This window comes from Ceratotherium simum, chromosome 8 (assembly GCF_057802395.1).
Source record: "Ceratotherium simum simum isolate JZ-2026a chromosome 8, ASM5780239v1, whole genome shotgun sequence".
In the NCBI taxonomy this organism is placed as follows: Eukaryota; Metazoa; Chordata; class Mammalia; order Perissodactyla; family Rhinocerotidae; genus Ceratotherium; species Ceratotherium simum.
In genome coordinates this window covers 74,120,730-74,138,499 of record NC_141907.1, presented here as the reverse complement: position 1 = coordinate 74,138,499, position 17,770 = coordinate 74,120,730, and positions in this window count along the sequence as shown.

Genomic DNA, 17,770 nt, shown 5'->3' with positions numbered 1-17,770 from the left:
TGTGTTGCATCTATCAAAGTGATTTTTTGTTGGGCTTTTGAGTTGTTCTATTATGATTGTCCCCAGGCATCTATGTGTTTGTAGGCATTTCATTAAAATAAATAGAACTTGACACATTTTTTAGAGAAATCATCAGTTAAATCATCTCTAAAAATAGTATACTGATAAAATCTGAAACTATAACAATAACTCTATGTATAAATCATATAAATAGATCTAATTATAACAATAGAAGAACTATAACAAAACTGTAATAATACTCTTGTACTATGTAGGTATATAGTAAAACTAGACGATGCTAATAAAATAATCTAAACCATATTAAACCAATACTTAAGCAGGTTGGAAACTGGTCTTACCATCTGTCAGTTTCTATACTGGCAGTTTCACAAATGAGATCTTTTTAACAAAACATCACAGCAGGAGATACAGACATGTGAATTGTAATTAAAACGTGAAAAATGCATTTCCTGGTTTTTGTCACTTGTGTGAAGCTTCTCTTATATGGTGAAATTCTAGACTTACAAAGTTATGTGAAATGGAAGTCATTTTTATTTTGCCAAATCTATACATTGTTTGACCAAAATTTTTACTTCCGTAATGAATGCATATGCTATCATAAATTGAAGTGTGTTTCCTTATGTCTAGTTCACTCAGTAATGAGATTCAATCATTTTTAATCATCCAAATGTAGAAGATCAAGAGGAATAACTTGTATATTTTTATGCAGTCTAGATCTGCTGAGGACTAATGTTATTGCTTTATATTTACTTACCATTAGATTCTGTAAATAAAAACAGTATTGAATTTTATTCACTTTCTGGAAAAAATAAACCTAAATGAGATACTTAACTCTGTAAAATAGTTGCCTACATTTTATATCTGGCCAAATAATAGTTTCTCTTGTTTCTTAGCATTTACATACCATACAAACCAAAATACACAACGCATGAAATGTAACTATTGCTAATGCTATATATTAATTGCTATATATTGAATAAGTGTTCAAGAAATCAATAATGACATAATTTGAGTTAATGGCATATTAACTAAGGTTAAAATAACACATTTACATTAAAATAGATCTTAATTTATATTTTTACTCCCCATTCAACATCTTGGATGTTTTTTAGAAATTTTAGTTAATGTTAGAGTTAACAAGTGTTCTTAACATCTGTCATTATGAGACTTACTATGTGCATGTGTATTATATATCCAACCCCGTTCACATCCCTAATCTACTATTGGGGTGTAATGATGCTTTCCTTTTCACTGTGATCACTTCCAACTTTTCCTTCAAATGTTAACATTTTAACAAACAAAATGGGTATTGAGACAGGAATGAGTCATTAAATCACCATGTAACTGTATGTTTCAAATATGCCTGTCACAAAATATCCCATCCCATGTACACTTCTTACAATGAGATTTTGAAATCACTCTGATTGAGTGTTAAGGATTATGTCCCTTCCACTGGAACCTGAGCAGACCTTTGTGACTGCCTCCCCAACAGAATATGGTGAAAATGATGTTATGTAATTTCCCAGTTCATAAAATTGCCATTCACTTTCTCCTTGTTCTCTTGGGACAGCTGCTCTTGGAACCTAGCTACCTCCTGTAGGGAACTGATATAGAAGAACTGGTGCCCCCAGGCCTCAGCACCATCTGACAGACTGCACATGCAACCAACACCAATTTGCCAGCCATGTAAATGATCTTGGAAGTAGATCCTCCAGTTCCAAATCTATGCACTCTAGCCAGCCGTGTGGAGCAGAGACAAACTGTGTTAGATTTTACTGCTGCATAACAAATTACCACAAACATAGTGGCTTAAAATAAACGCTAATTTATTAGATCACAGTTCAGTAGGTGAGAATTCTCGCAAGGTATGGCTAGTTCTCTGCTCGATATCACAAGCCTGAAATCAAGGTATTAGACAGGCTGAGTTCTCATCTGGAGACTCTGGACACAAATCAGCTTCCAAGCTCTTTCTGGTTGTTGGCAGAATTCAGTTCTTGCAGTTATAGGACAGAGGTCTCTGTTTACTTGACACACAAACTGTTAACTGTTGCTTCTTCAAGTCAGCAACAGCAGCTTTGAATCCTTCTCATGCTTCAACTCTTTAACTTCGTCTTCTTCCCCCAACCAGAGAAAACTCTCCCACTAGACTATAAGCCAATGGTGGGCCCATGACTGATTTACTCCTCATTGTATCCCCAGTGCCTCATTGAAGCAAAATAATGGGTGCTCAACGGAGACAAGGGTTGGTACATCTGACTGAATATTTACTCTCATTATCATTTCTTGAAAATTGTATATAGTGGAGAAGCCTTATTGTTCATTATTCCTTCCAGACCCCTTATTTTCCTCCAAACTATTGGCAGTCTTTTGTCTTTGAACATCTTTCATAAGATATCTTTCTTCTGAACTGACTTTAAAATGAAGGTTGCAGGTATTACCAAGTAATATTCAGTCATAGGAAGCAGTGTGGTGAGCTTTGATGCAATGGCATAGAAGGTTGTCTTAGTCTGTTTGGGCGGCTATAACAAAATACCATAGACTGGGTGGCTTATAAATGACAGAAACTTATTTCTCACAGTTCTGGAAGCTGGGAAGCCTGAGATCAGGGTGCCAGCATGGTTGTATTCTTGTGAGAGCCCTCTTCCTGGTTCATGGCTGGTGCCTTCTCGCTGTGTCCTTACATGGTCACATGTGTCCTTACACATGTCCTTACAGGGTGTCTACATGGTAGAAGGGCCGAGGGATCTCTGTGGGTTCTCTTTTTATATCCTGTTCATGAGGGTTCTGCCCTCATGACCCAAGCACCTCCCAAAAGCCCCACCTCCTAATACCATCACATTGGTCTTTAGGATTTCAACATATGAATATTGGGGGGGGGGGGTCAGACACAATCATTTAGACTGAAGCATAGGTCAAGACTGAGGAAGATATAAAAGACCTCAGAATAAACTCAACTGTTCGCAAGAGCTTTAACTGCTGCTGGGAATGAGATATAGTACTTTGTATTACTTTTTTTTTTTTTTTTTTTTTTTTTTTTGTGAGGAGATCAGCCCTGTGCTAACATCCGCCAATCCTCCTCTTTTTTGTTTTTTGCTGAGGAAGACGGCCCTGGGCTAACATCTGTGCCCATCTTCCTCCACTTTATATGGGACGCCGCCACAGCATGGCCCGCCAAGCAGTGCGTCGGTGCGCGCCCGGGATCCGAACCAGCGAACCCCGGGCCGCCGCAGCGGAGCGCACGCACCCAACCGCCTGCGCCACCGGGCCGGCCCCAGTACTTTGTATTATTGTGTTTACCTTTTTGACTCATTAATAAATAGTTATCAATTAATTATTTTTCTTCTTCTTTTCCATATATTGTGGCCATGTTTATGGGTGAGAGTTTCAGCCAATAGAATGCTACATCTCTGAAAAATAACATGAGATTTTAGCTCATCCGATGTTTCTGGTACAAGATTAAATCATAGGAAGTAAATACTGAACAAAAATCTGAAATAATGAAAACAAAAGTGGTGAGAAAAACAACAAAATTCATCATGAAATAACTTCACAAGTAGTCCTGGATGGAGAGAATTCCTAGATAAATAAAGCATAATCATTTATGTAGACAAGCTACATAGTCAACAAAAGTAAAACACAAATGATATATTAATTATTCTTTTCCTGGAAAACTAAGATAAAAGTGACAGACTAAGAGTCAGTCTAAGCATACTGCAGGAGCATATTCACTAACATGATACATAAAAATTATTTCAAGATCTATATTAACTGTATTAATTCTCACTAATCTTGTGTTGTTAGTATCTACAAAATATCTTTACCTAGAAACATAAAAAAATAGAATTTGAAGGTATCTTAGTCATTCAACAAATTTGTATTGAAGATGTTAAACAAGCCAAATATTGATACCAAGATGGGGAAAAAATTCTTGGCATTGAGACAGTCATAGAAACAAATAATTAGAATACAATATAAAGTGCAATAAAAAAGATATATAAGCAGTTACTCTTTGCCTTCAAGGAAATCACAATCCAATAATAGACATAGTAAAACAAAAGATTACAGTAGTTAAGTCTCAGTCATCATTTTACTTTAGTGCATTCTGGATTGGAGTGACTTTGCACTGTATTGATCTAGCTAAACTGGAACTGTATCTCCCAGAATTCCCTTGCCTGTATGGTTCTGCATTAGGATTGTCAGAAAAGAAGTCTTCATGAGATCTGGGAGGAAGAAATGAAGCAGCAGCTTTATTATACGCTGAAGGTTAGTGTAAGGAACCAGGTGATTTGTCAGTTCATGCTCCTTGTTGTTGACCCAATAGCTCACCTTGTTGGTTTGAGGCAGCTGCTGCGCCTGCATCTCTCTCAGCTCCTGCCAGAATTCCTCCTTTATCCTCTCAAGGTGTGCCTGTACAAGTGTTAGGAAGCTCCATTGTGTAGGGTCCTTCTTCATATCACTTGTAACGGTGAGATTGGAGGTGGCGAGAGACAGATATAGGTAGAGATTGTCTTTTAGGGGTCTAGTTTAATCAGTCTATTCCAGCTGATGGAGGTGGAGATTGTCTTTTGGAAGTCCATTTTATCCTGAGGATTCCAGTTTGTCCCAGCTTACCCTCAGTCCACACAGATTTTCTTCCCAACTACTAGTTCTGTTGATCTCAGTGACTTTAAACACACGATTAGATGCACTGGCAATGGACTTGCATAGACTTCTTCCTAGCTCCCACAATTGCATAAAGTCTAATCATTATAATAAAGCCCTTAGTCCATATCACTCGTATTAGTCCTGCTTCTCTGATGAAGCACACACTTACATGGATATATTTTGTAGAACGAACCAAAGGAGTACTGAGAATGAGATGTACATGGTAAGGAAAGAAAAGAGTCAAAAATGACTAAATCATAAATTAACATAATTTTAGTCATTTCCTTCTATTTGAAACATTTCTTCCCTTTGGCTCTGAGACACCACAGTCCTCTGTTTTTATTCCTAACTTGCTCTCTGTACATTCTCAGTCTCCTTTGCTGGATTCAACTCTCTTCCATGACCGGTACATTAGAGTGTTACAAGACTCAAGACTTAAACTTCTGTTTTCTATTCATATCTACTTTTTTGGTGAGCTCATTTAGGCTCAGAGTTTTGGTACCATGTGACTGCTGATGACATCCAAGTTTATATCTCTAGCCCTGAATTCCTAACTCATATCTACCTACCCACTTGACATCTCTGCTTGTATCTAGAAGCATCTCAAGCTTAGCATATACAAAGCCTTCTGAATTCCTCTCAAAACCTGTTCTGTATGTGGTCATCCCCATCTCAGTCAATGTCAACAATATTCTTCCAGTTGTTTGTGTTGAAGAACTTTGGGTCATTCTTAGTTTCTCTTTTTCTTTTATAATGCACTTCTAATGTGTCAGCAAATCCTGTTGGCTTTATCTTCACATTATATACAGTATTCAATCACTTCTCAAAACTTACACTGCTATGACCTAGTTTAAGCCACCATCATCTTTCACCTAGGTTATTGTAATAGCCTTCTACCTGATCTCTACATCTACCTTTTTCCCCTCACAGTATATTATCAACAAAATAGACAGGGTTATCATGTTAAAATCTAGGTCAGATTGTGTCACTGTTCTGCTCAAACTCCTACAATGACATCCATCTCACTGAGAGTAGAAGTTGTTAGAACAGTCTATAGGCCCTGCATTTCCTAACTCCTCTCTGCATCACCATAACTGTTTGTTAGTGCATTTCCCTCTGTGGATCCTCTTCCGGGATACATGCAGGGGTCCTTCTTTACTTTCTTTCAGACTTTGCTCAAATGTCAGTTCAGTGAAGCCTCTTCTGGCTGTTGTATCTACAATAGTAATTCCACCCCACACACATACTCACGTCCGCTTCCAAGCCCCCTTACCTGTTTTTTCCTTAACATTCATCTCTATCTAAAACAATGTATATTGTATGCACTTATTCTTGTTTATTGTCTGTTTTCCCCACTAATGTAAAATATAATGAAGACAGCGATATTTCTGTCCCCCCCACCCCCCATGCCTAGAGGAGTGCCGTGTGCATTTTAACCTTCATTAAATATTTGTTAAATGAATAATAAATCACTGAATAAAAGCACAAAACCATATATTCAATGATAGAAGCATGTACAGGAAGTACAACAAGGAGACAGAGGATTTCAACACTATCTTCACTGACTTTTTTAAAAAACAAAAGCAAATTCTTGCCATTTTGTACAAACATTTGAAAGATTTTGTATGGGTTTTTTCCTAACTAATCTCAGTATTTATGAGGCATGTGGTAACTGAGAAATGTGTCTTCACAGTGATTCTAAAAGCAGATGGCATTCATCCATTTATTCACTCCATTCACAAATATTTATTGAGTGTCTACTATGTGCCAGGAGCTAGATACAAAGGTGAATAATGAAATATTCACAAACTTTAATTAAACATTGGCAACATGCTAGGCAAAGTGCTAAACCGTGGAGATAGAGAAAGAAAGATATAGTCCAAAGAGCTGAGAGTCTAATAGGAAAGATGAATACGTCGATAGACAATTACTACAAACTGTGTGATAAGGACTACAACAGATGCAAAATGGGATATTTTGTATTACATAATATAGGTATAAATAATCCAAACTTAATGAGTTGGTTGTCAAGGGAAGGATTCCTGTCAGATGTTATGTCTGGCCTGAGTTCTAAAAAATACATCTTGCTTGACTATATACACTTTGTTAGATAGTGACAGTAAAATAATTATTTCATTCTTTGAGTTTAATAAATATTTGTTAACTTTTTAGTACTCAATCTTGTGTTTGGGAGTATTATTTTAATAAACATTAAATTTATGAAATTATCTTTAGTCTACACATTTTACTTTTTATTTTTATAACTAATTTAAAATAAGATGAAATTGCTAACTCAGAAGTCTTAAATGGCTTTCCAGATTTATATGGACATAATAGAAAATATTTATGCCACCCATATATTTGAGAATCCCTGTTCATGGAAAGCAACACATTGGACATATACTCCTGAGAACCATAAAAATGAAAAATTACAGTTGTGTAATTTCTCTTTTGTCTTAAGACTCAATAGAGGAAAAAAAGTCACATAATTTTCTAGTCAACTTCTAATTTATTTAATTTTGTATTTAGTTATTGATATCAGAACATTAACTCTTTGGTTTTGAAATCCTATGTCCAAGTAAAATGCCTAAATAAAGAAGATAATGTACTGTTTTGCAGAAGCTCTGTATGTTGGAAAAGTTAACTTAATGTTTGGTGCAAACCCTGCAGCTACTACTTAGGGGAGACACCAATTAGAACTAGACTGAAAGAACAACCAGCAAGTTTAAATTGAATCACGATTCTTTCTGAACTCAAATGGTTATGCTAATGTGAATATTTCACTCAATATTTTTATGTCATAAATTTTTTGAAGAAATTCTATTTTTATCCATATCCTGCAAAAAATGACAGCCTCAAAATATAGGTCAGGGTGTTACTGACTGCTTAGAGCAAGTACACACTCTGGAAACTTCTTTTCCTAAAGATTCATCAAAGATATATAATATAAATTTTTATATAAATTATATAATCTCTAAAGCTTTCTATCTTTTGTATATAAACACATGTGAGCATTGACTGTAAACAATGAGGATCTGCTTAAAAGTGATTTGTATCTAAATTTTTAAGGATTATGCATTAACTTAAATCTTTTAGAAACATCACACCTTGATAAAATCAGATCATACAGCTATAGCATTAGATTACCTATAAAAAGTCACTTTTTCGTTGTAATCATAATGTTGGGATTAATGCTGTATTATTTCCAATAACATGACTCACCTGCTCTTCAAATTTAGGGCATAAGACTGTGATTCTTTTTTTTTTTTTTTTGAGGACGATTGGCCCTAAGCTAACATCTGTTGCCAATGTTTCTCCTTTTTTCCTTTTTTCTCTTCAAAGCCCCAGTAGATAGTTGCATGTCATAGTTGTACATCCTTCCAGTTGCTCTATGTGGGACACTGCCTCAGCATGGCTTGATGAGTGGTGAATAGGTCCGCATCCAGCATCGGAACCGGCGAACCCCAGGCCACCCAAGCCCCAGGGCCACCTAAGCAGAGTGTGCAAACTTAACAGCTATGCCACCTGGCCTGCCCCAAGACTGTGATTCTTATGTTATCTGTTCAGTTTGGTATTTTTCTTTCAATGAAGGCACATCTGTGTTCTCTATGTTAATGTTCAATGTTCTCCTGGGAAATGTATGCCTGAGCCTAGACAACTAACTACTTCTTGAAAAAAAAAATTTTAAAGGGGAGTATAAAGGCTGAAGCATATAGAATGTGCTACCCTATTAAATATGTGTTCATTAACAAAAATAAATTTAAAATGACAGTGGTTTTTCATCTCCAGGGCAATAGCAAGTTATGCCTCAACAATTTGCATGAATTTATGTCCCTGAATGTTCTTCCAGTCAGTATTCTATAAAAGCCATAGAGTCCTATTAGTACATTTACATTTCTGGGAGATAGCTTTCACTAAAAGTTTTTTTAAAGGTGTTTATAGGTATTTAATTCAGGTAACTGCAGGTAATTAATTTTTTCACAGAATATATAGCAGTGTACAAATACCTCTATATAATACTTTTCAGAGAAAAGAATTCCATGATTTTTTAAAAAAATATTTAGCAAATGTTTTTAAAGGTAACTAAAATATTTCTCTCTTGTTTTCAATGCCTCTAAGCTTCCTCTCTTCTTCTCTGCCTCTTGCTACTTCTCTTTCTTTCCTTCTCCTTGTTACCATCCCTCCCACTCGTATTTCTTTCTCTTCTTTATCGTAATCGTAATGACTACCTTGGACTTAGGTCTTACTCACATGGTGGATACTTATTTCTTCAAATGTCTTAATCAAAATGAACACATTTTGAAATAAAACCAAACATGAGATGGACTCCATTCTTATTAATTCGTTGATTGAGTTTAGCATGTAACTCCATTTTCAAGAATTGAGCTACCAGTTGATGAGTACATTATTTCCAGCATCCTAATTGCCTCCAAATTCTTTGACCAATTTCCCATAGGACAATATAATACACCTGACAGAGTTTTTCAGGGAATGTGTGCTGGTTAGGCAGTGTGCTAATGCCATCACAGAAGTAGGTCACCATTTGAATTCTTTCCCTTCACATTCTTCTATCTTCACAGACTACTCGAGCCTTGGTTAAAAGAGAAAAAGTGTGATTAGATAGTGCACATCTCTACTTCAACAAAATAAAACAATAACAAAAACTAAAAACTGGGGGAAAATATACAACTGACTGTTGCTTAAACAGGGGGCATATTTTATGAAAAAGAAAAATATGGCCCTACTGTGTAAGTGAGGAAAACATACACAGACATAACAGCTGATCCAATAAGAGACCATAAAATGTAGTGGTTAAGATCAATCATCGTGTGTGGTGATGGGTTGTAATTAGCATTTTGGTGGTGAACATGATGTAATCTATGCAGAAATAGAAGTATAATGATGTACACCTGAAATTTTTACAATGTTATAAACCAATGTTACTGCAATAAACAAAAAATTAAATAAAAAAAAAAAAGACCAATCACCGGCTTTGCAGGTTCCACAGAACTGGCATTATACACGTCACCAGTCCGTAGTGTCCTTGAAAGTCCTTATACACCTCACGCCGAACATTACATGTAGTCATCACTTCCCTTCACTGAAAGAACACTTTGCTGAACGCATTATGCAAGTAGCTTGTTAGAAATATTTTGTAAGAATATTTATCACTTCAATTCACTGAAATCCTTGCTCCATATTTTATCAGCAGAGCAACTTTGGGTAGGTTATTTAACCTTGATGGTCCTCAGTGTCCACATATAAACTGACAGTAGTAATGGTATTTACTATTATTGGTGTTTGAGGGGATTAAATGAGAGGGCATGGGAATGTTCAGCATGGTAGCTGGACAAGTATTCAGTATATGCTATTTATTGTTATTGAAATGCATTGAAACAAAATTGCTAAACCAGTGAATATATAAATTCCTCCAACCTACTGTGCACCTGAATACCTAGAAAAATAACTCCAAATTACTCTGTCTCATACAAATAAGTGATGAAAACCATGAATTACATTTTTTGTAGTTTGCCAGAATATAGCTAGCTTTATTTTCTAAACGTAGCGTCTACTAAGAAGTATTAGGTTTCCAAATATTCAACAGATATTTATTGAACACTTAGGATTTGTCGACCACTGTTCTAAGACCAGACTGGAGATAAAACAGCAGACAAGGAAGGTAGGGTTCTTGCTTTCCTGGATTTTACATTCTAGTTGGTAGAAGAATGGAGTAGAGCAGGAAAGCAGAAAGATAACAAATGAGTAAACAAATACATAAGATAATTTCATGAAATGAAAAATCCTATGAGGACAGGAAATCAAAATGATACGCAGTGTGTAATTGGGTGACTTCTTTGGTCTGAGCGTGTCAACAGAAGACTCTCTTTGAATGTATATTTAAATTGAGGTCTGAATGACAAGGAGGAGCTACAGCTAGTTCAAAGACCCACAGGTGGAAACGAGTCTACTATATTCTTATGTAGGAGGAACAGAAACTAGGCCAATCTATCTGGAGCTTAGTGGTCTAGGGGAAGAACAATGCTCAAACAATTTATTTTGTGCTTCTGTTTGTTTTCCCTGTTCTGGACCATTGACTACTTTCTATTTAATTGACGTATTTATTCTTGATGTTACAGCAAAAACATTTCCTTTTAATCTAAGATATTTACAACATCCCAGAACATGCCCAATGTGTACTCTGACATCATTAGCAAAATTAAAAATTCAACACAATTTATATGTCAGAAGGAGGGAGGGGATTATTCCCGGGTTTTTATAAAGGCTAGAAAATATTGTTCTATAGAAGCTTAAAGAGTTTATGTGAAAACTAATAATTCTCTGTCTCAGTTGTAATATTCAGTGAGTTTATTTCCATCTGCAGTAATGGAAGTAGGAAGTGGGGGAAATAGAGAACTGTAGTGTCTTCGCCCCACCAGCATGCAAATCATTTAACATTGCACCACTGTACTAAAGCTTTTACTGCTGGGGGTCCCTGAGCAAATCATTTCCATTACGAGTCTGTTCTAATAACCCCTTTGCTGATTCAGCTACCTGAATGTAAATATCATAGAAATGTTTGGGAAATAAAAGCCAATTTGAAACAGTAAAAAGGGATCTAAAAGAAAATACTTCCTACGTATGCCTTCAATTTCATAACTCTATGTTTAAAAATCTGCTTATCATAAAGTCTTTTGACGCTATTTAAAGCCAATAGAAGAAAAATAATTCCTTTTTCACATATCACTCTATATTGCTCAAGCTCGCTATCTTAAATGACAGCTGTTTCACCCCACACTAATACAATACACATAGAAAAGCTCCTAATTCTTTATTTATGTATATATATTTACTCCAACTGAAATTGCCCCAAATGTTAAAATAGCCACAGTGAATTCCATAGCATTACAGTTAAAGTCCTTCATTGTCTATTCTGTAGAGGTCTTCGTGGGTTGCCTTGAGGTATAAATGAGATCATGCACTGTTTATTTGTTATACGCAGGAGGTGTTTTTACCTCTGCCTGAGCTTCTGTTCAGTTCCATATTCTCTCTACGTACCCAGCCCCCTCCCCCTACAACTCCCAACAGCCTTTTAATACTACTAGCTGTTGAATTTAAAGACTGGCCTCCAGGGAAAAAAATCCTTTGTGTGATCTGTATGATGACGATATTAAAGTAAAAAAGTGAATGAATAATGTAGTTTTTTGAAATTCATTCCAAATAATATTAGTGATGTAGTTTGAATGTTACTACAGCTATATCTAATATACAAGATTATCTTAGAAATATGATTATTACAAATGACTTTTAAGCTGCATAATTATATATTTCAAAGCTGATCTGAGTAGGTTTAAAAGGCTATAAATTGCAGAGAAGTAAGTAGCTGGCTTCAGAAAGAATTTGTAATTAATAAATCATCATAATATTGAGTTGAAATTCCATCACAATTAAAGCTAAAATATTAAAATATATTTTAAAATATAAAGACTTAGGGAAGAGACGTTCATGATGAAAACAGATTGAAATTGTGGCTATTACAACAAATGAGGAGAGCTGAATCATGCCAGAATAAATTGTAGCACTGACAATACAAGTGGAATTTTAAGTGGTTTCTATTATTATTTTTTTTGCAATACCTATATGATGTCTGTTCATCCTTTTCCAGTCTGGTCCAAATATGTGCACATTTTTAAAAAGCAGAAAGTTTCCTTTTATCAAGATTCCAAAACTCTTTTTGCGTTAATGCTAATGGTTCAGTTTGGACTTAAATAAGACCTGTTTAACAATCAACAACATCTGGTCTGGTTCCTAGAAGGCATGTGGAAAAGCCGAGGGGGAGGTCACCCTGTGCAGGCAGCTCAGGATGTGTGTGCATGCATGTGGGGGTGTGTGTGGAGACGAAGCCGATCATTTGCATTTGACTCACTTTTTGCCTTCAGCAGAAGATAATTACAGCTATTTATAACCATGGTAATATTAGTAGTTTCCATAAATATCTATTTCTGCATTTCTTTCTTTCTAAATAGTATATTTAAGTGTTTTTCTCCATTTTATGTCACTTAAAATTTGCCTTACAGAATTTATAATCTAGCATAAGCACTCTAAAGGAAAACAATGATTTTTTTTCTAGTTTTCTTGCCTCCTTTTCCCAGAGAGAGGCTTCATGGAAGTTACTAGAGCTAAAAGTTGAGAAATAATAGTTGGAGTATATGGTTTAATTAGAACAGGTACCTGATTCAGAAAAAACGCTAGCACATGTTATTCCATTAAATTTTCACAACAGCCAGGTGTAAGAGAGATTTTTGCCTCTGTTTCATAAATGAAAAACTGAGGTTCAAAGAGGTTAAGAAATCTTCAGAAGCAAGATTCAGATTCAGAAGGTGTAGCCTCCTTCTAAACATGGATGGGGCTCAAGTAAGGTTCAAGTTAGGTGAGTTAAGGGAAGGAAAAATGAAAACATCTGAGATAAAACTGAGCTGGACTCTCAGCATTGTCAGCTGATAACATTTATCATTAAACTCGTGCTGTAGTGAAGTTGTACGACAATGCAAAGGCCAGAAATTTCATGAGGCTAATTACATAAGTAATATGACTGTTAGTAACCAAGTGTTTATTATGAAGAATTTATTAACCCTAGACCAAAAATACTGTTTCCAAATGTTTTATTCTAGTTTAATAAGTGTTAATGGTAAACATATCATGAAGCTCTTTTGATTCTTTAGTGCTTTAATTTATGAAAGATATATGCATAGTATAAATATTAAGTAGGAAAGTAATCTAAATATACATTTAGGAAAACACAAAGGAAACCTGCTTTTCCATTCAATGGCACAATCTTCCTTTAAATTAGAAAAGGATAAACTTAAAGATAAGCTCTTTTTCACTGGTCTGAACATCAGGAAATGAGGACTTGGTTAGAATAAATGGTAATTGTAGAGCCTCAGTCAATCCTGGAAACTGCTCTACTTCTATTATCAGCATTCTAGCTCATTTCAGCAGTCGAAATAGAGCCTGGAAGAGGTGACCTTGAACACTGTATCCAGCCATCCTTATTTGGAATATTTGCCAAATTTGACAAATTTTGAAAAACTATAAGGCTGTGCACATTGAATGGAAAAATTAGAGAATTCAAAGCAGATAAAAGTGCTTTTCAGATTTCAATCAGTTCCCTCATCTCTCTTCTAGCCCAATCTCTCACTGCCAGGCCCATTCACTGTCACACTGTCTTTCTTTGTTTTCTTGGTCTCATTGCCTCTCTCTCTCTTATTCATTATCAAGACATCTAGTTTTGTATGGTCCTGTAAACTGTCACAGTTTCCCCCACTTTGTTACTTTTAACTTCCTTTTAATTCCTTCTTGCTTTTTCCTAAATTGTGTATGAACATAAATACTGAAAAAGAACTAAATTGAAGCTACCTTAAAAAACCCAACACTAACTATATATCATTCACCTGAGCTGAGCACACTATAAATTAGGGATCCTGGTCAAAAGAGAAGCAGAATTTGCAGCTCGTTATTTTCCACAGGTCTTACAACCCAACAGTCCTTAGAACATATAATATCTCCTCCACTATTGCGTACGGATGTGTTTCATGGTGGGAAAGTCTCAGACCAGCCTTGATGTTAATGCCACTCTTTCTGGTCCTCTATTGATCCCACATTATGCCCTAGCCTAACCTTTCTTCTAACGAGTACTCCAAGTTATCACATCTGGATAAAAATGTAACCAAGAATTGTGAAGAATATTATCTATTCTCTAGAGCTACTGATGAACTCTGTTTAGATAAATACTGGAAATCAGAGCGTCTACAGCAATACCTTTCATAAATCCTACTAAGAAGTCAAAGTCCCTTGGGAAAATGCTAGGAGTTTTAAGCAAATATAATTCCCTTGCTGGCACTATAGGAATTGTAAAACCTTTGGGAAATCCTAGAGGAAAGAGTTTGTCTGCTACCCTAGATATTGAACGGACTGGTGCTTCCAGTGGGGTTAAGGCATTCAAACCCACGAGGAAGATCTGTTACATGGACCTAGTGTGAGCTAGATGCATTTGGTGAGTGAATGAATAAAAATGAATGAATGAATGAAAAAGAATTTGCATAGTTAGAGACGTTGAGTAAATGATACTTCATAAAATGTTCAGGTTTTTCCTCAGTGAGAAGTAGTGTTTCATCTCTTTTCCAGTCTGGTTTCTTTGTGGTCTGACATGCTTATAGCCTTTGTCGTGAATGGACCAAAAGCCACCTGGCCATCTATATTTCATCCCTGGAGGCAAACCATGCCACCTCGCTAATCCTCTCCACTCAATTGCTCTGAGCTTTCCAGTTCTCATGATCCTCCACATTTGGCTCCTGTTCTCTATCAAACTTCAGCACTTAACAGTCTCTTGCCACAACTTAGGTATCATTGTGCAGATTCAGGGTATAATTCCCAATATTTGCCTTCCAGTCACCAGAATTACACCACCAGAAAGAGGAATGTCACCTTCTCCACTTCAGATTCCGTAATGGGATCAAACAATTGGGCCTGCTCCTCTCCCTGGGATTCCAGTCCGAGGAGGATCCAGTCAGGCCTTACTCCTAAACTCAAACATTCCCAGGTCTCTCCCTTTGTAAACATTTTGGGACACATTATATCAAGATTAGCAATCAAAATTGGGAATTTTCAAGGATAACACCCATGAAAGAATTTGAAAGACAAGATCTATTTGTATATTTTTATGGTTTTTTATCAACAACTATTACAATGATATTTATTCTTTTCCTCCTTTAAATTTCAGTCTATGAATATAGCTTTTAGAATTACTGAATAACTAGATGAATCAAGGTACTTAGTAAACATATATGAAATCATGTTTGTGAAAACCTATATTTGAGGATATTAAAATACAGAATATACGACATTAAATATTATGAATTTTTATATTATGCATATGTTTTTTATTTCAGTTTAATTAGGTTTTGTTTGGGAAGAAAATAACATTGCTTATATCAGACATTTCCATTTTTCTGCATAACATATTGATTTATGGTTCATTTGAAGTTCATAATGGGAAGGCCATTACGTTAATTATATCTTCCTCACATCTCTTCCAAGTGAAATAAATTTTACCTTCCACTACAGATTATATTAAATCAATATTATTATCGTTTTATTTGTATATTAAATTTCTAAATTTAGCATAAATTATTTGTATAGTACATATAACTCTGAAGCACTTGCTTTTACTTAAAATAATTTTATCCTAATCATTTTCATTCATTCAATACTTTAGGCAAAGATTACATTCAGGAAAACTGAGAAAAATGTATCTCATTTCAAACTTTAAACACAGTCAGGTCTAAGTTAAGAGGTCATTGCACAACCAGGAGTGTGAATAATTCCTGAGCCTTCACTCTGAAGCTAACTCACTCTCTGTCTTCCAAACCCATAAAGCCTTTGTTTCACCATCAAAAATTTCCTGATTTAGAAACCGAGGTTAATAAAAAGCAAAGTAAATACATTCATAACACATATTTTTCATGTATCCATTGCTCAGTTTTTATTTCTGCTCCATATATAGACTTATGTAACTAATTCTTGTATAATAAAAAAAATAGCTAATACTTACAGACTGCTTACTGTTTGACAAGCACTATGGCTAGTAATTTATATGCATTGTTTTATTTAATCAGAACACAAACTTATAAAGCATGTATGGTGTTATTTCCATTTTATAGCCGAAAAACAATTTAAATAACTTGCTCAAAAGGCCCACAGCTAGTAAATGGAACTGAATACAGATTGGTCTGGTTCCAAAGTTTATTCTCTGCATCGCTGCACTGTATTTCCTATTTGTGGAAACCACTAAGTTTCATGTTTTTTTTAATTCAGGGATTTATTTTCTAGGGGAGAAGAATTTGCCACCCCAAAATGTATCTCTTTGGCTTGATTATTTTGAGCTGATTATTTTTGAGAATAAAAGACTCAGGAAGAAACTTTGAACTCCCCCCCGACTGCCTAAAAGAATTTAAGATAGAAAGCCTGTTCCAGGAAGGAGCTATAATATGTATAATATGAACTAGGTGTGGTAGACAGGGAGGAGCCCAGCAAGGCCCATTTGGTCCAAGTCCTCTCCATGTCCCATTGTCTCCGCAAGACATGGCAAACATTTGTTTACCAAGAATTTGCTTTTCCATCTCCATGAGAATTGCCCTCCTCTCCTTTGAAGTCCCAAACTGTTACCCCCCACATCCTCCTTTGTCTTTAGCTGAAGATGGTATTTAAGGTGGTGGCTTCAGCCATTTTGGCAAGTTACTCAGTTTTCCTGGGTTTCTCCCATGTATACATGTTATTAAACTTTGTTTGATTTTCTCCTGTTATTCTGTCTCATGTCCATTTAATTTCTAGACCAGCCAGAACTTAGAAAGGTAGAGGAAAATTTCTTTCTCCCCTATAATTTTTTAGAATCAATTCGATTTATGATAAGGATATGCATGTAAAGGAAAAGATATTGGTAATAAAATGAACATCTATTGTTTTTACTTATAACTAATGTAGATATTTGAAATTTGAGATACATTTGAAAAGAACTGAATAATCTGAGCATCATTTTTCTAAATCACATATACAAGCATTACGTGCAGCTCATAATTCAATCAAGAAAATTTGTCCAGCAGTAAAGATAACTTTTAGGAAACCAACTTATTTCAGTGAGAATAGTTTTACCACATGATAAAGATTTAGATTTCCAAGCGTTTGAGATGCAATGCATTTTCTTCCCTATATCACGATAATGGAGTCCAGCACTGAGTTGTCAGGAATCAAGTAAGATGAGCAGGTTGACAAGAGGTGGAGCAACTCAGCAGGGAGTAAGAGTGGGCCTTGAAAGAGTCACTGTTGCCAGGCAAGTGGGGCTTTGTGACTTCGGACATCTACCTTTCTCTGCTATTATTCCAGGAATGGTTGGCATAGAGTCAGAAGCAGGGGCCAAAGGAAGCATGTTTGACAATGCTCTTGTATGCTTAATTCTCCGTCTCGCTTCCCCTATCACTTCTGTATTGTTGAAGCATTAATGTTTTTTGAATAATCCATTCATTCTCCAGAGTTAATAATTTTCTTAAATTAA